The sequence below is a fragment of the Chiloscyllium plagiosum genome, unplaced genomic scaffold, assembly GCF_037043375.1.
Source record: "Chiloscyllium plagiosum isolate Xiang-an unplaced genomic scaffold, Cpla_swu_hap1 HiC_scaffold_22, whole genome shotgun sequence".
Lineage (NCBI taxonomy): Eukaryota > Metazoa > Chordata > Chondrichthyes > Orectolobiformes > Hemiscylliidae > Chiloscyllium > Chiloscyllium plagiosum.
The window spans coordinates 53,793,820-53,812,436 of record NW_028270160.1 but is presented as its reverse complement, the minus strand read 5'-3'; the positions used below and the strand labels follow the sequence as shown (position 1 = coordinate 53,812,436).

The following is an 18,617-nucleotide window of genomic DNA, read 5'->3' as shown; positions in this document are numbered from 1 at the left end:
TGCCCTGTGGGTAGATGACTTAGCATTGCTAGCCTAAGTCCAGGAATTTCAGGGGTACTATATTATTTTCGAAGAAATCAAGTATTATTGAATGGAAATCTAAAAACTAGATTTGATCTGCACCAAAGCCATATCCAAATATTAATTCATTTGTCACTTTAAATGGTTTTTAAAAATTGTGCATTTTGAACACTATGAGTTGGAATTTACCCATGTTTGGTGTTTGGCATGATATACACACCTACATTATATCAGTATACTATGATAATTTGATAAATGCGTGAATGTATACTTTTCTTTAAAAAAAGTAAAACTCTTGTCCACCTTGCATCACTCTGGTTCCAAAATCTCGGCTATTCCACAAGTGGCAAATGTCCTCGAATGAATTCTATTAATGCCTTCACACCGGGGAAAAATCCTTCTATGCTCATGACAGCAGTTACTGTGAGCTTTAAAGAAAATAAATGCTCATTGTAACAGTCATGGGCCAAAAAAATCTCCAGATCCAAAAAAAACTTTTTTTTTGAAAGGAGAAAAACTAGTCCTCAGAATCTATCAGTTCGTTGTAAAATCACTCTACCTCAAATAGATTGCAGTGTGAGGAATTAAGATCTGATTGTTCTGACAGGTTCCTGTAGTATCTAACCTCCCACTTTCACCTTTTAATCAACCGGGCTCGTACCTAGAGACACAAGCGATATTATTGCAGACTTCAGCCCTCCTCTAACTCGCATAATTGGCTCTAAGGACCACCCATGCCATCTTCTTAACTGTTTTGATCAGTTAATATTGATGAGCTCCAATCCCAGCTGCCAGGTTAATGCACTGGTTGTTGGCAAATAATTTGCGTTTTCTCTTTTACTGACTGCGGAAGAGCGGTAGAAAGTCACAACGCTTTTGCGAAGACAGCGTGCCCAAAACGAAAGCAGGATCGAATCCATGGGTACAGCGAATTGTGGCAGTCAATCATCAATCAATCACAAATGTTTTTGTTAGGAGCAAGCATTCCCCTTAGGAGGAATTGGATTTTAAACACCGTTCTGTATTTACAATCGCTGGCTTGGAAATGGTTAAACTGCAGTATTGGCAGAGGTTCCATACTGGCTACTGTCAGTAAGCAAGGACAGCACTCCTAAAGTTATAGAGATTTTTTTTGTTGTTGTTTAAATCATGTCACGCAGCAGTTGATCTGAAATGTGGCCCCGTTACCGTTCCCAGTGCCGGAAAGGGAGTAAATCCCATTTGCTCTGAGGTCGATTGAAATGAGCAAAAGTTGAAATAGCGTCAGTCACATTTTGCCGTCCTGCGGGAAATTTCATTCATCACTCGAGTCGCCGTGTGTTGGGAGCAGCGAGCCTCTTGCGAATTGATGGCACATGACCTGGTGGGAAACAGGCGGTGCATTCAACGGACGCCGCTGAAGGCATCGCGCCGTCCAGAAACACACCAAGCCGGAGTCAAACTCGATCTGCGAGATAGCCAGCCGCACCAGAAGTGAAGGGCAGTTGTTGAGCGGAGTGGGGCGCAATTCCACAACACTTGGTGCTGAGAATTGCAGCACGGCGCTAGTGAGCAGGACTATTATCGATGCAAATCCACAGTGCATCTTTTAATGGGCCCGGGGAGTGGGGCGGTGTGGGAATTCTCGGACTTTAATCACTGCCCTGAACTGCGGTGTTTCTCGCGTTTGAACAGCGGAGGCTCGATTCACCCGTGCAATGCTTGAAAGGACTCTTGTTATTTGCAAGGCTTGCTACATCAAGGCTGTGTGTGTTGGTCACCTGTCAGGAATACTGAAGTACCTCCTGCTGGCACACGCTGGAAATGCTCAGTCGCAAAGCCTCTCGCTTCTTTCAGATCTAGGAGGTGGGAAGCGAAGGCACAGGTGCTAAATCGGACGTGAATGCCACCGTTTCCTCTGGCAAACTTTCTCTCCCACCCCTGGCTTCTCCATAGAGATGTTTGCATCCAACGGAAACAAAAAAAAAGTACATTAATGTGTGCGCGGTGCACTGGCGTCTGTCATCTTTAGGGCGAGCGTGTCCTTAGCTCACGATCTCTCTCTCTCTCACGGAGAAATAATTCTAAGGATTGGTAGACAGGAACCGGCTGAAGGGCACCGACGGAACAGACATTCTGGCAGGCTACCGAGGTCTCCACCTTATATTCCCAACGTTTTCTTTCTCCACCCGCGAAAATTCCGTTTTGGTGTAGCGCCTCTGTGGAAGATCAAGGAATCCGGGTGTTGTGGGCTCCCACTTTCAGGGTAAGCGAGCGCTCTCAGTAACTTGGAATTAACACGAGTTTTATGCACAAGGCGACTCGACCGGCGGCAACACCGGCAAATGAGTTGCGACCTTTCGCAAAATTAGTGCGAGTTAGAGTGCTTTTGCTAATCCCGGAACAGCTCTGAAATGTGTGTGTGAATATTAGGGCATGTAACAGCATGGTGCGCGTCATCTTTCTTTAACATTGTTAGCTGGGTTACTTTATATTCACAAAGATGTACCCCCGGTGTTTTGTAAACGGAACTGGCTCCAAATCCTTGAAATCGGTTCATTAACTGGACAAGGTTTGAAACTGTTCCTTTTGCTTTACAAAATCAAACCGAAGTAGGCGTGGGGCATGCTATACTCCAGAGAGCGCAGCAAAACTTTTGCTTTGAAGGAGTCTGATATTCGCTCTGTTGGTGGTGGGGGTGGGGGTGGGGTGGGGGGTTAGTGGGTAAGAATTGTTCGGGAGCATCTTCGGGATGCGGAGCAGGGAGACGTTCCAGGTGGGCAGTGACAAACTCTCAACTCAACCCGCTCAGGTCAAGGCTGGAGGAGGTAAGACGCTAAGTCCGAGACATTGCTGACAAAAAATCGGGGGGAAAACAAATGAAAAAAAAACCTTTTGTTTTTGAACATCAGATTTGAAATCTGCGCAATATATTTGGAAACTTGACATCCCAGGTGCATTGCTACAGTATTACCAGCTTGGGAGAAAAATGGATTTGTTGTGTAAATGTATTTTTTTTGTTTGTTTACCTTTCCCGAGTGTTTTGACGTGCACTGCTGACAATCTCCCCAGCTGCCTCTTCTTGGTTATAGAGAGAGAGGCGTTGATTTAGTTTTGATGCTCCTGGTTTCCAGGCAAAAAAAGAGTTTGGCGCCATAGAGGAGCCCCCAGTTAGAGACGCTCTCTGTGTCCTGGAGGTTACAGTGGGCGCGGGTCCCCGCCTCCTCTCAGGTGCGCACCTCTGCGCCTCAGGTAACTTGGCGCGAGCGTCTAGGCTCCAGCTGATTGTCCCTGGCAGAGACACACCTGGTGCAGCGCGGGAGGCAGATTTCGCCTTCCTACACCAAAGCATCATCTACCCCAGACCGTCGCTCGCCCGTGTGGACGCGCATACTCACTCACTTCACTCTCGGTCTCGAGTGCGACAGTTTCGTAAATACCGCATTCCCGTGGATGGACAGGTAGTTTTATTGGACGCATCATCTTGCATCTCCATTACCTCCACACATACAAACTAGAAAATACCTGGGGTGGTAGTGGGCGAACCACGCGTCATTCTTCACGTAATTGTCGACGAATTTAACTTGCCCTGGTGATAAAATATCGTTAGCAACATAAGAAAATATTTCAAAATATTGGGTGATGGAACAGCAAATTAGCGGTATTGAAATTGCTATGTATTGGTTGTAGAATTGTCATTATAATTGTAATTAACAATTTGGTCGTTAATCTTAATTATCTGTCACTGCATTAAATCTTATTTATAGTGTGCTTTCCATGCAAGTGTAAAGATTACTTTGTGAAGTAATATTTCTTGCGCTTCCAATTAACTTGATGGAAAGAATGAGTCAATGATAAGTAGCGTATAAGTGTGTCCAAAGCTCTTGCAGTTGATTAACATCCAAAAACATTCCACCTCAAGCAAATTTCCTCCTTCTACGTGGATGGCATTCAGAATTATTCTTTTGCTCATTAATTGAAGGTGGAAAAGCCTGGCCAAACAAGCCAATCCAATTTCTGTAGCAAAAAAAATGTTATTTTCATTCATCTATTGTTTTTCCTTAGTAATTGAAATTTAGTGTCTACGAATCTCAAAGAATTTAAAGAGTTAAAACATGAAAAAAGACAGGTTTCATAGACTTGCCACATAAATGTTCTCTGCAGTTGAATAACTTAATCTACATTTATTATTAGTCAATAAGGTTTACTTAGAAAAGTTAAAGGAATGTGTCCAATATTTTTTAATTTCTTTTTTTGTGCTATTCCTGAAAATGTACCAAACTGAACACTTGGTTTGGAATAAGAGCTGCAATAGAATGAAAAGGAAAAAGAAACAGAAGAAAATTATACTTGAACACAATAACGTCTCATGCGGTTGATGGTGTGCAATAGCATTTTCCATTGGATGTCTGAAGTGTAACTTCATGCAGCATCCAATACCAATCATTCTCAGCTACAGAGACTCAACATGGTAACATACTGTAACACACAGCATGTATGTATGACAAAAACTTGCAAATGTCTTTGAAAGCAATGCTGCTACTGAATCCCAAGATTTCTTTATTAATTTACTTCCTCCTGTGTTCCAGGGTTAAGAAAAGACTACTGTGAATTAACTGACCCTCCAGTGAAAGCATTCTTAGAGTTGCTGGCAGTGATTATTTTTGTTGTGTTTCAAATAAGTTATCAAAATAAAGAACAGGATGAACTTCTCAATTGTTGTTGAAGCAACTTTTAAAACATTAATGCCATCTCCGTGAGTGCATGCTAATGTGTTATGATTGAAGGCTGAACAATGGTAATGATGCTGTGGATAAAACAGCAAGAGACTTGAGCAGTGGAGGTAGTCTTGATTTTTTTTTTGTATTCTAGTGAGTGACATCAATTACATTTGTTTTACTTCCATTTATCACATACTCTAATACTAGGAAAATAATGATTCAAAGTTGAAGTAAGGCTCTCAAACTTTCTGGTGGAGTGAATAGATCAGAATTCAAGTCTAATATTTAATGTACGTAATATTCTATGTTGCTCATGTCAAGTTATCTCTCATTTGCCAATCTAAATAATTAATAATATATTAATTGCTTTACATTTATGCAGCTCTTGTCATCCTCTACTATGTTAAATTCCCATGTTTGAATTGATTTTGCAAACAGCCATTGTAATTATAATATGCTGTAATTACATTCTTCAAACTCCAGTGAAGCTGCACCAGCACCTCCACTGCCTACAGAGTGACATTGAAAAATGCAGCTCCCTTTAAAAATATATTCATTGGAATTTTTCAGAATATAGGGACATACTACTTTGAAACGAGAAAGGATTATGATTGTGTCCTAGTTCAGATGTAACTAGGTCTCCTGCACCATTTTGCCTTGAAAATCTTACCTGGTTTCAACTCCCTTCATGAAATTAACAAGAAATCAATTAGTATTAAGAAATATTCTGCCAATTGCTTGAATAAAGAGCAGACATTGGTTGAAAATTATTTAATTGTTACCTTTCCCGACGCCAAGGGATAAGAATTAGACATCCTTAATAATGGTTTTTCTTCCTAAGATTGATAACCATGATATTCAAAAGGGTTGGGACAAATTCTTCATCTTAGTTTGACATAGTCATGATTATATATTCTTGTCTTAATTTTACATTTAATTTACTATGAAATATTATATTCTTGAGGCTTACTCTGAAGCATACTGTTGTAGTTGTGTAATCCAGCATTATCAATAGGCAATCTATGGTTTTCGTTTAGCATTATAAAAAAAGATTCTCATGACTTTCATCTCTGGAGTTAGAGCAGCAGCTGAGCATGTCCTTGATGGAGGCTGGCATGTGAAGGTGGAATGGTCTTGTGTGTTGGGGCAGATGGGCACGGACTCATATTGGAGAGGGACTGGAACTTAAGTACTTATGGTCACTTTCTAATATCATTCTGAACATTTTAAACTCTGTTCCCATACTAACCTTTTTTTTCACTGTAACAACACTTAAAGTATCTGTACCTATGTACTCTGTACCCAAGATGATGCCGAGAGGCAACAATACACCTTTTCACTGCATTCATTCAAGTGCATGTGACAATACAGGCTATTCTATTCTATTCTGTTCTAGAAGCAGTTACACAATGGACTGAAGTTTAATCTTGCTCCATGTTTATGTGGCTTCATTGACTTCATCACTGCTTGAGTTATGCTGGTACTGAATCCTTTGGAATTGTCAGTCATCCTTGCTTTATCCTGTACTTTTGTTGGCATGTATATTATTCTTCATAAACCTCAGTAATTAATATAATGTAGCCAATCTTACAAGATTTTTCTGTTCATTTGAACCAGGTTCCCTGAAGCTTTTGGAGCTCTGTCTCCATTCAGTCTCTACCAGCAGGATTAGTCCTTTATCTGCATACCCTAAGGGAAATATCCATGTTTTTCTCGTCATCTTTTCCCAAGTAACCTGATGAGTGCTGTCATGTCCTTTGTCAGAAGCAGCAGATTGACACAAGGTAATGATGGTCAATTGAAGAGCCAATATATACATGCTGGGCCAAAATACCTCCTTCTAGACAATACGACTTCTGTGATTAGCATGTAATTTAACAGGAAACATTTAGAAAAGAAAGCTCTAGCAAATTTCGAAAACCTCTGTGACCTTACCAAATATTAAATGGGGTCTGTTATACAAATCATAAGATGCACTAACACTTAGAAGAGAAAGCATCCATTGGCATGAATCCTGATTATATTGTTGGGTGAGGTTTCCCAATTTGTTACAGTTATAGATGGGATGCCCAAGATTGTTAAGGGAACGATGATCTGACTCCCTTTCTCTAAGCATCTGTCCCTTGGTTTGTTGCAACAAGGTTAATTCTAGGAGGATTTCTTCACTTGTGGATATCTTTCTCCCAGGTCTAAGTGTACTCATGTCTTAAAGGATCCTTTCTCAAATTAACTAAAGGAGCAAGCTTCTTAATTTGTACATGTAGGAAATACCATTGCAACATGTTTACGCACTAGTGTGAAGTAAGTGGAGAGTCTAAAAAGAGAAAAATGATTGGAAAAGTTGACTTCTAGCTCTTGGAGTAAGAGGGATCTTTTTCTGCACCAGAGACATTGACTAAGTGATAATTGTTTGACAATGACTTTCACTGCAGGCTAACATTTGAACCCAGGCTGGTAGACATGAGAATGTTCAGTTCCAATGGCGCAAACCAGTAGAGTTGAAATTGGTTTTCTTAAGCCCCTGCCTTTGTTTGTATTCTTCAAAGGGAAAAACATAAAATGTGTCAGCCATTTGGAGCATAACCTGCAGGAGGTGCTTATTATTGAACAGTAACTTGTCAGCCCTGTAGTCATAGCCTGTTTCAAGTTTCTTTGACACCTTTAGGTGTTATGCTGGTCTCATGCAGAAGTTTTGCCAATGGCCAACTGAATTTATACTGGTAGTTATTTTGTCTCTGTAGCTGAGCTGTTGCCTCTTTTAATAAAACACAATTTGGGATTGTGAGCTAAAAAACACCAGTTACATCTTGGGGCTCTGACCCCTGTTCATATCAACGTCTTCCATGACTGCAAATAAAATATCAGGTTATTTAGCACTAAGTTTAGCGCAGAAACTACTTATACTTTGTTGGAAAGGAAGTTGGGTGCTTTGCTCAAAACTGTTCAGCTTGGACTAATATCTGACATTATAGAAACCTTCACTACAAGCTGCAGTTGACACTTATGTCTGCACAGGTTTAGTACCTCTGACCCATCTAGTGCACAAGGAATAACAAATGCTATTCGGCATTTTACTGTTGTGCTAAAAGTTCATCTAACTACCTATAGAAATGGCTAACTCCAGAAAGTTATTTGGTAGGGATAAGAATTAAATGCTGTTTTTATCCAGCTGTATTTCAAAAAGCTCATAAGGACTTTTTCTGATTCCGATAATTTGTTTTTACTGTTGATTCAATTATAACAATGTTGAGTATAATTTGCTTTCAGGCATTGGCCTGTCATCTGTTTGGAACATCTGATAAGCTTTTTAGATGTAATCACTTTTGTATTTACCTTAACTCTCATAGCTGAAGTTTCAGGCTGCTAGCCCCACTTAAGTTGACAATCTCCTTTTCCATAATTTGTCTTGCTTTAAATAGCTTAGTTGAGATCTTGGGAGTCAGGTAACATGAAACAACTTCTGTAGAGTGAAGGTAATATGTACCACAGAAAAGGAACCAAAGAAAGTCGATGGCTGGTCATAGTAAGAGCTAAATCCATGCCTTTGCCACTACTAGAGAGTTAATTCAATATCCTTTTTTCATTAAATACAATAAATTTTGTAGTCTCTCGAATGGATATGTAGTGAACATTCAATTGTGGAATTTGTTGATGACTGTGTCAGTTTATTCTTCAGTAGGCCACCGATATCCTCTAGGTGTGTATAGGTAAACGTTTGCATCACAGATAGATAGTACTATTTGATCCTGACCAAACTCACATAATCAATGGAAATTACAGATAACCATAGAAGTTGATTTATAATAATGAAAATGTTGCCAAAAACTGTTTAACCAATTGCTAAAGATTATGAGCATTATAAGATTTATTTGTAGATTCTTAATTTTTGGTTGTTTGAAACTTTCTCTCCAAAAATAACATTAGATTAACAAGTTTTGCATTCCAAATCTTGTGTATTGTCAGTTTTCTTGTTTGTTTTGTATCTTTGAATTGAATTGAGTTTACTACTTTTTTTGTTTGAGAAGCAAGTAAGTTTGCTCAAGACTTACATAGTGTCAAAGCATTGGAAATAAAGAGCAATGTTTTTGTGGTAAAGCTGAAATTTAATCTAGTGTGATCTGGATAGCATCCACTTCTTGTTTGCTTAAAAAAAGCCAAATTTTCATTCAATCAGCCTGAGCAGCCTGCTGCTCTAATAAAGAGATGAAAAGCAAAGGTTACCCTTAAATACTACAACATGAGTTGAGAAATTTCCAGCACAGTTTTTGCTTAGCTAATACAGTTTATGCAATTTCGGCAGTGTGACTTGAAATTGCAGAATAAAGTCAGGTGCAAAAACAAGAGAATCTCTCATATTAACATTTATTGCAAACATAGTAACAACATGTATGAAGTCAGTTTCTCAGTTAAAACTTGTTTGCTTAAAAATTTTCAACTTCATATTCTTCATGGTTTTAAATAACCATTTTGATTTCTGTGTCAAATTATGAAATAAATTTTCTTTTCAAGAGTCACGAATTTTATGTTGCCAAAATATTGTTATTTAAAATTTTGTGTGTAATTTACCAATGTCATAGCTCCCTAAGGTAGATTATCATAAACTATGTTGTTTGTCTGGGAAACAAATAAGTTTGCTCAGGATTGACTTTTATAGTGTGTTATAATTGAAAATAAATGGCAACATTTTCTTGTAAAGCTTTAGTTGTTGAGTTTTCACAAGCTGGCCACATACTATAGATGAGCTGAAAATGTGTTGCTGGAAAAGCGCAGCAGGTCAGGCAGCATCCAAGGAACAGGAGAATCGACGTTTCGGGCATAAGCCCTTCTTCAGGAATGAGGAAAGTGTGTCCAGCAGGCTAAGATAAAAGGTAGGGAGAAGGGACTTGGGGGAGGAGCGTTGGAAATGCGATAGTTGGAAGGAGGTCAAGGTGAGGGTGATAGGCCGGAATGGGGTGGGGGCGGAGAGGTCAGGAAGAAGATTGCAGGTTAGGAAGGCGGTGCTGAGTTTGAGGGATTTGACTGAGACAAGGTGGGGGGAGGGGAAATGAGGAAACTGGAGAAATCTGAGTTCATCCCTTGTGGTTGGAGGGTTCCTAGGCGGAAGATGAGGCGCTCTTCCTCCAACCATCGTGTTACTATGGTCTGGCGATGGAGGAGTCCAAGGACCTGCATGTCCTTGGTGGAGTGGGAGGGGGAGTTGAAGTGTTGAGCCACGGGGTGGTTGGGTTGGTTGGTCCAGGTGTCGTAGAGGTGTTCTCTGAAACGTTCCGCAAGTACCTCCAGTTTCCTCATTTTCCCTCCCTCCACCTTGTCTCAGTCCGCCTACTTGCAGACCGTTTCAGAGAACACCTCTGCGACACCCAGACCAACCAACCCAACCACCCCGTGGCTCAACACTTCAACTCCCCCTCCCACTCCACCAAGGACATGCAGGTCCTTGGACTCCTCCATCGCCAGACCATAGTAACACGATGGTTGGAGGAAGAGCGCCTCATCTTCCACCTAGGAACCCTCCAACCACAAGGGATGAACTCAGATTTCTCCAGTTTCCTCATTTCCCCTCCCCCCACCTTGTCTCAGTCAAATCCCTCGAACTCAGCACCGCCTTCCTAACCTGCAATCTTCTTCCTGACCTCTCCGCCCCCACCCCACTCCGGCCTATCACCCTCATCTTGACCTCCCTCCACCTATCGCATTTCCACCGCCCCTCCCCCAAGTGCCTCCTCCCTACCTTTTATCTTAGCCTGCTGGACACACTTTCCTCATTCCTGAAGAAGGGCTTATGCCTGAAACGTCGATTCTCTTGTTCCTTGGATGCTGCCTGACCTGCGCTCTTCCAGCAACACATTTTCAGCTCTGATCTCCAGCATCTGCAGTCCTCACTTTCTCCTCACATATTATTGATACAAAGTATGACAGTATAATTTTGCAGTGGTACCTTCTTGGGTTCAGTGGCATCAATCATTCAAGTAAGTGGATCCTATGCCTTTTCTGTGTTGGATAACACTCAGTGCTGAAGTGTCTTATCATCTGACCTAAATATAGGGTATAATGATAGCAACACCTTCTAATTTGAATCAGATAATTCTGTTCATTCCATGTACTCATCTGTTTCTTATATTTTGCAAGGCAGCACAAGAAACTGCTTGGGAAAATGAGGTCAAGTACAACATGTTAAGTTCTTTATTTTACAAATAAGGACAAGCATCTCAACAATTAGGAATGGATTCACTTAATCAGTGTAACATTTTCATGTCATGAATAAAAAGTTATGCTTCTCCATGCTAATGGGGAGGGGGGGTGAGTTACGGGATCATACATGAATTAAACATGTAACTCCTAACAAAACAAGAGCAGGAAGTGCTGGAGAAACTCAGCAGGCCTGGCAGCATCTATAGTGAGGAAAACAAAGTTAACATTTTGAGTCCAGTGATCCTTTGTAAATGTTAACTAATGTCTTATACAGTAGGTTGTTAATGAGGTGGCAATAGCTCACCGGAATCTGTTTAAACATCTTGGCTGACTTGCTGTATTGGTTTCATTTTATCTTATAACCCAATGTTCACAACTGGGAGGAAGAGCATTCCAGTTAACACAGGCTAAATGTTCAGGAAAAGACAATGCAATGCAGTATTTGAGGTGGTTACAGATTCCTGAAATAGTCTAAGAATTATCTTACTGACAAAATAAACTTCAGTGTCTAGTTCATTAATGTATTAATCACTTTATTTTGTCTCTATGCTCTTCTCATTGGTGTCCCAAAGATTATATAAGTGCATTTTAAAGATTAAAAAATAAATTTTAGCCAGCAGCAAGTTCCCAAAATTGCTGAAAAATAATCCTGTAAATTTAGTTTTGATCTTTGATTTGTTTACTTTAATAAGTTCAATATTGACCAAATGTTGGATTAGAATTAATTTCCTACTTTTTTTATTCATGAAAACAACTGCAGATTAGGTAGTGTTCAAATATGACCACATCCTTTGGGGAGTCATTTTTTTTCTTTAGCAGCATTAAATATTTGGAGGAGTTTTCAATCTGTTGATGTGAATTTTATTTCTCAAAGGATATGAGGAATCTTTGTCTTTGTAGAATCTATTTTAAGCATACGTCCATTCCCCTGTACCCACATCACATAAAGGTGAGATGTGCAACGTGAGTCTGAATTTAAGAATTGAACTTTTTGGAGAACCTGTCCAACAGTGACCATTAAATGATCATTCTCTCTCTAAAACATTATATGAAATTTGATGTTAAGCCATGGATCAGGGTTTTATATTTAGGTGAAGTGGACTCTGGAAGTGTCAAGCAGAAAATGGGACCTCAGCTCCTCTCTGCAGTGAAAGGTTACCCAAAACTTGTCCAGGTACGACCCCATTTTTTATGCCTCAGACTTTGTAAAACTCCTAAGGGTGCACAATTTGACAGCTTTGAGAATTATTGAATTGGGAGAAGTGGGGTGGTGGTGATGGGTAATGGTTTGATGGTGTCTGTCTTTAGTCGTTGAGTGGGGATGTAGAGTGGGTATCAGTATGAAACAGCAGATTTGTAAGTATTTCAGTATTTAATTATTAATGTTCACACTTTAAATTCTGAATATACAGGAAAGCTATGTTTTTAAATGTAGAGCATTTCATGAAAATGTTACCTTACTCACTGGGCCTTGTGAGAGACATGGGAATGCTTGAAGTAGAAAGTCTGCATAAAACATTGCCCAAATGATGAAGTACAGATTGCTGTTAATTTTACAAATAACTCTCTCAGCTTGTTCCATCTCAGATGACAAGTAACCCTATTCCAATGAGAAGTATGGAAACTTTGTGCAAACACAGGCTACTCCCTGACCCCATTCCCTCCACCCACCCTTTAATTGCAGCATGATCTCCCGCCCCTGTGTGTTAATTCACCAATTGAGATTCCTGTTGATTGACGTGAAACTGTTGTGCATGGGTTCAGTTGAAGATTTGGTTGCCTTCTCTCCAAATTAACTTCAAACCAAACCAAACAAAAAAAAAACTGCCATACTCACTGGCTGCCTGTGAAAGGTATTTTCATTTCTGCAGTTCCCAACAAGCTCCAAGCTGGGATAAAGAAATCAGGTGCATGTATCAGGAACTTTCAGAACCAATCCCAGAATGCAAATAAAGTCATTGTTTGATGGCTGGTGTTAGAGCCTCTGAGCTTGCACCCCAAAATCTAATCCTGCAAAACCTATTGTGGTTCTAATTCAGTATAAATGAATGCAATTTAATATGCTTTTTATTTCCGGCCATGGTTTGGATGTACCTGGAGTAGTAACTTTACAAAAGAATAGAAAGCTATATATCAGGATTTGCTATTGATCACACAATCAACAGTGTGGATTGAACAAAAGTGTATGAATGCATCAGAGCAGTCAGCAATATTATGGAATACTCTCTAGTTCCCTAGATGAGTGTAGATTCAACAACTTCGAAGAAGTTGATCACCACTGGTGTAAAACCAGCCTGTGTGTTCAGCACCCCATCCATAATTTTCCATCACAATTTTTTCCTCCACTAACAGTACGCTGTGGCACAGATTTATAAAATCTGTTACAGAAACTGGCTAAAGCATCTTCAAAAACAACTTTGAAATCCATAACTTCTAATGAAAAGAACAAGGGCCATTGAGCATTGAAAGGGCCACTACCTCCAAACTCTGCTCCAAATAAGTTTTTTTCTTCATCATTACTGGGCCAATCTCCTGGTTCTCCCTAACTAACAGTATTGTTGAAGTACCTACACACCAATGTGGTCCACAATACTTCAAGAATGTGCTCACTGCCCCTTCTCAGGGGAAGTTCTATGCAATTTATTGCCCCCTGTGGGAATCATTCATCCAAGTCAAAATGATAGACCTGTAAGCACAAGTGTCAAAGTAGACGTAAATTAGACACTTAACAAAAACAACCTCTGTCACTTGGGAGAAACTGTTGTGGATAGTAAATATGTCACTCCAGATCCCTGGATGGAGCAAGACATGAAAAATTCAGTTGTGGTAACCTTGATGAGTACTTTCATTGCATGGTTACTTGACGCTCTTAGAAGGATGTCTTGACAGGAATAATCTGCCATAAAAGTTTGAGGCACTGCTACTCTATCCTGTTGAGGTTCCTCTTCCTATGCATTCATTGACACACTTATTGCCTCCTTGAACCATCCACCTTGGTCCTGTGGACTGAAATGTTGCTAAATGGGAAGTTTGTTGCAGGTGTTTCTGCTGCTACTGGTGCTAGTGTCGTTCCTCATCAGAGAGCCACAATATAGCTGCATAAACTGGTCCCATATGACAGAGAAAACAAGCAAGGTGGAAATGCACATCAAAGTGAGCAAAGTCCAATGCAGATAAAATTATTTTCTAAATGCTAAAATTCAGAGTCTTGGAAGTTCTGTAAGCACAACTCTTTTCTCAAGGGGAAGTATAACTGTTTTGCAGGTTTTGCAGCCTGACAGCTTCATTGGCTGAGTTCATAATGTACCCATCTACAGGCACATTCCAGCTGGCTCAGAGAAATTCACATGCTTACTGGTTAAAGCCACAATGAATGGGATGTGTAAATGATTGACGTCATCTTCTCATGATCCTTGGAATGTGCTGCCATAAAAGCCAGAAATGAACAGGGTCACGTTGGGTTTCCTTCCTGCTGGCATTTTTGAGGGATTTAACCCACCCAACCATCGGTGCTGACTCTCCTGGGCCATTACAGGTATGCCTAATATGCTAGGCTCTTGACTAAGGCACTGAACTATGTTTCTTGAATGTTTAACAGGAGTCTGAAATGAGGGCATGCACAATCCAGATTACGAGACCCTCCTTTTCCATGCAAAAAAAACTGTTCAGGGTTGCAGCAGGTGACCTCTCCAAGTCTGCTACTCACTATTGTCAGAGAATCGTGCAAGGCTCTGTGAACCAAAAGGTGCACTTTCATTATTTTCCCAATGAACTGAAGGAAACAAAAATGAGGGACCACAAGATTCAGTGCATGCTCCAGGTTTCTCCAGTTCTCAAATTTCATCGTGTGCTTACCCATCACTATTTTCATCTCATCACCAGTAGAAATTGATTCTGCCACCTCAGTATTCAGTTTGATTGTGCATTATGCATGTCTGTGCTCGGTTGTTTTTGGCAACAGTTAAGATTAATTCATAATTGGGTACTCCTGTCAAGACCATTGAGCTGACCAATCTCTCCATATTGGGCCTACAGATTTCCATGTTTTGTGTGCAGACATCAATATAATCTGTACTTTGACCTTTCCTTCAATCTGAGACAATGCATCCAACTATCTCTCTCTTCGTGTCTTAAACTAAGAACAAAGAAAATTACAGCACAGGAACAGGCCCTTTGACCATTCAAGCCTGCGCCGGTCCAGATCCTCTATCTAAATCTGCCTATTTTCTCTGGATTTGTATGCCTTTGCTCCCTGTCCATTCATGTATCTGTCTACATACATCTTAAATGACGCTATCATTCCTGCCCTTACCACTTCCGCTGGTAACACGTTCCAGGCACCCACCACTCTCTGCATGAAGAACATTCCATGCATATCTCGCATAAACTTTTCCCCCTCACTTTGAACTCGTGACCCCTAGCAATTGAGTCCTCCACTCTGGGAAAAAGCTTCTTGCTATCCATCCTGTCTACACCTCTCATGATTTTGTAGGCCTCAATCATGTCCCCCCTCAACCTCTTTCTTTCCAATGAAAATAATCTTAGCCTACTCAATCTCTCCTCAGCTAGCACTGGGCAACATCCTGGTGAACCTCCTCTGCACCCTCTCCAAAGTGTCCACATCCTTTTGATAATGTGTCAACCTGAACTGTACGCAGTATTCAAAATGTGGCTGAACAAAAGTCTTATACAACCGTAACATGACCTGCCAATTCTTGTACTCAGTACCCCGTCTAATGAAGGAAAGCATGCCATATGCCTTTTTGACCACTCTATCGACCTGCATTGCCATCTTCAGGATACAATGGACCTGAACACAGGTCTCTCTGTACATTAATTATCCCCAGAACTTTTCCATTTACTGTATAGTTCACTCTTGAATCAGACTTTCCAAAATGCATCACCTCGCATTTGTCCAGATTAAACTCCATCTGCCATTTCTTTGCCCAACTCTCCAATCTATCTATATTCTGCTGTAATTTCTGACAGTCCCCTTCACTATCTGCTACCTTAATGTCATCTGCAAATTTGCTAATCAGACCAGCTATACCTTCCTCCAAATCAATAATGAATATTATGAACAACAGTGGTCCCAGCAAGGAACTCCTTTCCAGTACTACTCTCTGTCTCCTATTGCCCAAACAGTTCTCTATCCATCTAGCTAGAACACCCTGGATCCCATGCAACTTCACCTTCTTCATCAGCCTGCCATGTGCAAAGTTATCAAACACCTCACTTATGTTCACATATATGACATCTACATCCCTTCCATCATCAATCAACTTTGTCACCTCTTCAAAAATTGTATTAAGTTTGTGAGACATGAGCTTCCCTGCACAAAACTATGCTGCCTATCACTGATAAGCCCATTTTCTTCCAAACAGGTGTATATTCCTATCCCTCAGTAATGTTTCCAGTAGCTTCCCTACCACTATTGCCAGGCTCACATGTCTATATTTACCTGGATTATCACAGCTACTCTTCTTAAACAAGGGGACAATATTAGCAATTCTCTCATCCTTTCGGACCTCCCCATGTTCAAGGAAGCTGCAAAGATATCTGTTAAAGCCTCAGCTACTTCCTCTTTTGCTTCCCTCAGTAACCTGGGATAGATCCCATCCGGACCTGGGGACTTATCCACCTTAATGTCTTTTAGAATACCCAACACTTCCTCCCTCCTTATGTTGACTTCAAAGATCTATCCCTAACCTCAACATCTACCATGTTCCTCTCCTCGGTGAATACCAATGCAAAGTACCCATTAGGAATCTCCGCCAATTTCTCTGATTCCACACATATCTTTCCTCCTTTGTCCTTGAGTGGGCCAACCCTTTTACTAGTTACTCTCTTGCTCCTTATATATGAATGAAAGACTTTGGGTTTTCCTTAACCCTGCTCATTAAGGATGTCCCATGACCCCTTTTAGTCCTCTTAATGTCTCATTTCAGATCGGTCATACATTCTCGATATTCTTCCAAAGCTTTGGCTGTCTTCAGTTGCCTTGACCTTATGTACGCATCTTTTTTCCTCTTGGCTAGTCTCACAATTTCACCTGTCATCCATGGTTCCCTAATCTTGCTATTTCTATCCCTCATTTTCTCAGCAACATATCTCTCCTGAACTCTAATCAACCTATCTTTAAAAGCCTCCCACATATCAAATGTGGATTCCCTTCAACAGCTGCTCCCAATCTACATTCCCTAGCTCCTGCCGAATTTTGGTACAGTTGGCCTTACCCCAATTTAGCACTCTTCTTTAGGACCACTCTTGTCTTTGTCCATGAGTATTCTAAAACTTACTGAATTGTGATCAATATTTCCAAAGTAATCCCCTACTGAAGCTTCAACTCTTGATTTGCATAACTTGTTACTTTTTTGTGATGAATCCTTTTACCACATTTTAAAAGATACATTTGTTGTTATAAGTTATTGTTTTCATTGAAAACCAGGTGGCTGTGTGGTTAGCACTGCTGCCTAACAGCACCAGGAACCCGCGTTTGATTCCACCCTTACACCACTATCTGTGTGGAGATTGCACATACTCCCAGTGTCTGTGTGGGTTTCCTTTGGATACTCAGTTTCCTCTTACAGTCCAATGATGTACAGATTAGGTGAATTGGTGATGCTAAATTGCTCATCGTCCATGGATGTGCAAGCTAGGGTTACATGGATATGTGGTGTGTCTGGGCGGGCTACCCTTCAGAGACTCAGCATGGATTGATGAGCTGAATGGCCTGATTCTATGTAGGGATTTTATGGTGTAAATTTCTTTTATCTAAATGGTCAAAGTCAGGTGACGTAACTGCCTTAGTGATTTTTATTGATTATTTACACATTGGTGATGAAGTGGTCTAGTGGGCCATGGTTTCCAGTGTAATCTTCCCATCAGGGATGTGACAGTAGCCATATCCTTAAAGTCTACATCTGAGGCCTAAGCAGAGGTAATAACTTGCCACCTGAGGAACGACAGTCTGTAAAGAGTCTTTCCTCTACACTGTCCTTCATGTGACCTGTTGAGGTGGTGCTTGCTAGGGTCAGGATAAATGATCATAGACCCTTTGGAAAGTGGTTCTCCTCATCCTGATATTGCACAACCTAAATATGTTCGGCACGTGAAATGAAAGAGAAGACAAGGTGCAATTCGAATCGTTAACTGAGAGCAGAAAGCAATATGTGGCTTTTTGTGTGCACATTTAAATAGAAACAAGTGGTTAGGAAAAGGATGAAGTGTGCAGAAATCATGAATCTTGTTATTGACTAGTTCTCCACCAGTTTGCGTTTTATATGGGAAAGATCATATACTCAGCTAGGCTCAGCATTATGTAGCTAAGGGTACTTATGTGCCAAGGTGGTGAAGTTGTGATAATGTTACTAGGCTAGTAATCCAGAAACCCAGACTAATGTTATAGAGTCTTACAGATGTCCAGCGCGGAAACAGGCCCTTTGGTCCAACTAGTCTATGCTGACCAGACCTCCTAAATTAGTCTAGTCCCATTTACCTGCAGTTGGCCCATTATCCCTCTAAATCCTTCCTGTTCACGTACCCATCCAGATGCCTTTTAAATGTTGTACAGGCCCCGTACCCATGGGGATACATTCGAAGACCCACTGCGGAAGCTCAAAACCATGGATAGGAATGAATGTATACATTTAAATGGGAAATTTACCTTCTTGGCATCTCCCTGGTTCTGGAAGGTTCCCTATA

General features: G+C 40.6%; 1 protein-coding gene across 7 annotated transcripts in view; it reads left to right on the top strand.

Annotated features, from left to right (window-relative positions):
• The first annotated feature begins 457 nt into the window (after positions 1-457).
• pcdh15b (protocadherin-related 15b) overlaps positions 458-18,617 on the top strand; it is a 1,538,224-nt gene continuing 1,520,064 nt past the window's right edge. For 3 of the 7 annotated variants that reach the window (XM_087999065.1, XM_087999066.1, XM_087999064.1), the window contains exon 1: positions 458-2,266. The gene's annotated coding sequence lies outside the window, so the exon portion shown is untranslated. The remainder of the gene's footprint in view (positions 2,267-18,617) is intronic. The other 4 variants (XM_087999061.1, XM_087999063.1, XM_087999058.1 and 1 more) reach the window with 2 other exon arrangements.